Raw genomic sequence first — 4,316 nt, 5'->3', positions numbered from 1 at the left:
GGTGGAAAGTATGGCCGAAGGCGGTCGACATTGAACACCGGGTGTAGGCCAAGGAATGGGGGAATGCTGTGCTTCAAAGCATTGTTGCCCGTAGCCTTGTTACTGGTGTAAGAACCATGTCGGAGTGGTCTGAGTTTCTGATGGGTTCTGGTAAGGCGTTCTTTCTGCAGATGTAACCAAACTTTGTTGCCCACCTGAAACTTGTGTGGTACCCCTGTGGGTGAGGAGAAGTTGTTCCTGTGTTCTGTCATGACCGTATCCCTTTGCTGCTGCTGCTGTGTGGAGGAACCCTTTGCGGGGGTCATGGATGTAGCAACGATCTTCCCCTTACTTTGGGAGCGAACTAGACAGAAAATGAATTTCCTAGTCTGGGAGATGAGCTTGCTTCCTTTCTTGGCAGTGATCAAAGAGGTGGCGGTAGGTGGGGCTACCTCCGGTATCCTGTATAATGAATTATCCAAAGAAATAATGATAGCGCGAGGCCTTGACTCATACACAGCATGTCGCCTCCACAAGTATGGCTGGCCTAATAGTACATCGCAAACATCCAGAGGTGTAACATCACACAATACCTCGTCTGTGAAGGGCTTGATGTTGTAGGGAAGGCGGCACTGCTGGCGAACTTTGAGATCTCGTCCTTCATGAAGCCAACCGATACTGTACAGCTGTGGGTGTGGTGTAGTTGGTAGGCCCAACCGCTTCACGACCTCTGCTGAAATGAGGTTCTTTTGGCTGCCACTGTCGACAATGAATTGCAGCGGTGAACCCTTCACCCACATCTGTGAGTGGAAAAGAAGTTCCCCCTCCTCTGGATCTTCGGGCTCATTTTTCTGGATCTTGGCAGTAGCAACAGTGGCGCTGGGATCCGCATCAATGATCTGCTTCCCTTTGTCATTCCCCTTGTCAGGTTCTGACTCAGAGTCGGAACATGCATCTAATTCGGAAACCTTCAACTTGGCCACTAGCGACTGCTTGGTCCGACACTCACTTGTGTTATGAGTGGGACTCTTGTGGAACTCACACCACTTTCCTGTGTCCTTCCTTGGCTTCGTGGTGGTGTTCTTTTCTTGCGGCTTCGACGAGTTGTCTTGGGTCACCCCGCCTTGGCTTTGTCCTTTGGGCTTCAGATTTGCAGATCCAAAGTCTTGCTTCTTCTGTTTGAACTTTTGCTCGATTTTAACAGCGTATCGGTATGTTGTGCCGAGTGAGGAGATGTTCAAGAACTCCATCTCTTCCTGGATGTATCTGTGTAGGCAGCCGCGGTATTTGAGTACTAGATGCAGCTCAGAATCTTTGATACCCAACTGTGTGCGAAGGGTATGGAAAATATTTGTGAACTCTGGCACATCTTGGTTTCGTCCCTGCTGCAGTGTGGTCCATTTGATGTATTTGTCCTCATAGCTTTTGACAGGGTAGTACTGCTCCTTGATGGCATCCCGAAAGTCATTCCAAGTGGGTGCGGCTGAAAACAGTGAGCCTGTACTTTCATCCTTCTGTTTGCAGTAGGTTTCCCACCAGTCCTTGACGTGGGGAGCTGCTTTGAGAAGAGCGAAAACAATCTTTTTCCGACTTGAAAATTCATGAACAGAAAAATACCCATCTAGCAGATTTAACCATTTATCTACGGCATCTGTGTCTATTTGACCCTCGAAGATGGGGATTTCAAAATTAACTTGTACCTTAAATGGTGTGGCATTTCCAGAGTAGCTGTTGGAAGTCGATGCGTTGCCTCTGGGTAGCCGCTGAAGGATCTGCGCAAAGCTATCCATCATCGCGTTCCTTTGCCGCTCGAGGGCTTCTTCGAGCAAGATTCTGATAGGATCTCCTGCCCCCTCGTCTTTCTTCTCATCCGCCATGGGAGGTCGTCGAGATTTGCGAGGCTGGTCTTGCAAAGGTTCGACCAATTCAAGCCCTAACTCCTTATATCCCGACCTCGTTGGGGACATGCAAAGAAAAACAGAGAAAAAGCAGACCGCTCTGATACCACTGATCCGGATTTAAACAGGAATGCAATAGATTACAGAGGTAACCATAAATACAGAGATGCGATAACCATAAAAACAGAGATGCAGCGGAAATAATATTTCATTTCATTAATGGAGAATACTGAAATATGCTTACAAATAGAAATAACCCAGCTAGGGGGATGGTAGCTTATCTCTGAGAAGAGATGTGTCAGCTACATGCCTCTGAACTGTTTCGAACTGTGTTTACAATGAGGCTCGAAGGCCTATTTATTATTGAGAAACAATAGAAAACCCTTCACATTCCAAAACCTAACCCTAGAAGATGAAACGCCAAATTGTGGGCCTCGTTTTTGGGTAAGTTGGTATATCAACTTCCCGGGGTCGCGAATTGGTCGTACTATCTCCGTTTGACGTGCATGATAGCCCGTTGAAAAGATCTCTCCGATGACTACGACGGAGCTGGCGGTAGATTTCCCAAAAAACGTCGTTTAGGGCCTCAAAACGGCTCCGGAAGTTTAGGAACTGAAAAACTGCTAAAAATAGTAAACTGTGCTATAATTAAGGAAACTGAAAAAGCTGTAAGAAGCACTAGAGGGGATCCAAGTGGAATTAGCGGGTGGCCACCAATATCCACCTGGATCAATATATATAAAATAACTTTAATTAGTTATTTAAAAAGGTATTATTAAATAATTAAAATTATAAGTTATTTAGTATTTAAATGGAAATTAGTTACATAAAGGACCTTTCTTATAATATATGAATAAATTATATGTATATATAAATATATAAAGTAATATTAATAGGTTGTTAAGAAACAAGTTAGTTATAATTAGTAAATATAAAGGAATGAAAAAAAAGAAGAAGAAGAAGAGGAAATAAATAACTAGTAACGAGAAAAATAATATTAAGTTAACATAAAAGTCTTAAAAAAATAAATAAAAAATGTTAAGTTAACTTTAAAAAAAGAATGATAATAATAATAATAAAGTAGATGGTTATAATAATAATAATACATTAATTAAGAAAGTAGATGGTTAAAAAAAAAAGGGCAGAAAAAACGACTAGGAAAAGAGTGCTAGGACCCAACACCTACTGATTTTCCAACCATCCTCTCTATTGAGATTGTTTGGCCTCTTTTCAATCTCAAATGCTTCCCTAAATTTTCAATGATGGAAGTGCGAAACCTTAGCAATAACACTAGCCTCCTCAATACAAACATGATGACTGGTTTTCTCAGCATGTTCAGCTAAAGCGGAAGACTTAGCTCTCCTATGCTTAAGGTCCGTTGTGTGCTCGCTAATCCTTTGATTAATGGAGCGACCAGTCTCCCCAATATAGGGGGTCCCACATGAACATGGGATAATATATACACCTTTCATATCTTTAGGGTCGATAGGATCCTTCATTGATCTGAGGGACATACGAATGGTGTTCAGGGGCCTAAAGGTCACAGGTACACTATGCATCCTGAGAATCCTTCCAATCCTCTCAGTGGTCCCCTGAACATACGGAAGAAGGACACCTGGAATTCGTTCCTTCGGTTCCCTTTTAGTTAGAGAATTCTTGGCAGCTCTAAGGAAAGCCTTCTGACCCATGTATCTACTATAACCATTCTCAACAAAGACATCAAGCAGATGGGATTTTTCTTTCTCAAAACTCTTCTTGTCCGAGATCCTTAGGGCCCGAGTAGCAAGGGTATTGAGAACACCCATATTTTGAGCCGGGAAATGGTAGGAACTGGCATGAAGATACTGCTCTGTATGCGTTTTCTTTCGAAAAACCCGGTGGGCGAAGGAACCATCACTATTCTTAGAAATAAGAATATCGAGGAACAAAAGGCAACCATTAACTTCCTGCTCCTTAGTGAACTTAATGGCTGAGGATTGATTGTTGAGATGATCGAAGAAGGGATCTAACTCTTCCTGGCCGTGAGATCAGATGACATTGGTGTCATCCACATACCTTTTCCAAAGCTTTGGCAAGAGTCGGGAAGAGTTTAGAGCCTTGGACTCAAAATCTTCCATAAAAAGATCTCAGGTCTCGGACAAGAAGAGTTTTGATAAAGAAAAATCTCATCTGCTTGATGTCTTTGTTGAGAATGGTTATAGTAGATACATGGGTCAGAAGGCTTTCCTTAGAGCTGCCAAGAATTCTCTGACTAAAAGGAAACCGAAGGAACGAATTCTAGGTGTCCATCTTCCGTATGTTCAGGGGACCACTGAGAGGATTGGAAGGATTCTCAGGATGCATAGTGTCCTGTGACCTTTAAGCCCCTGAACACCATTCGTATGTCCCTCAGATCAGTGAGGGATCCTATTGACCCTAAAGATATGAAAGGTGTATATA

Source organism: Pinus tabuliformis, chromosome 1_2 (assembly GCF_031772625.1).
Source record: "Pinus tabuliformis cultivar Carrire ecotype Pingquan chromosome 1_2, CPIR1, whole genome shotgun sequence".
Lineage (NCBI taxonomy): Eukaryota > Viridiplantae > Streptophyta > Pinopsida > Pinales > Pinaceae > Pinus > Pinus tabuliformis.
This window is presented reverse-complemented; position numbering follows the sequence as displayed.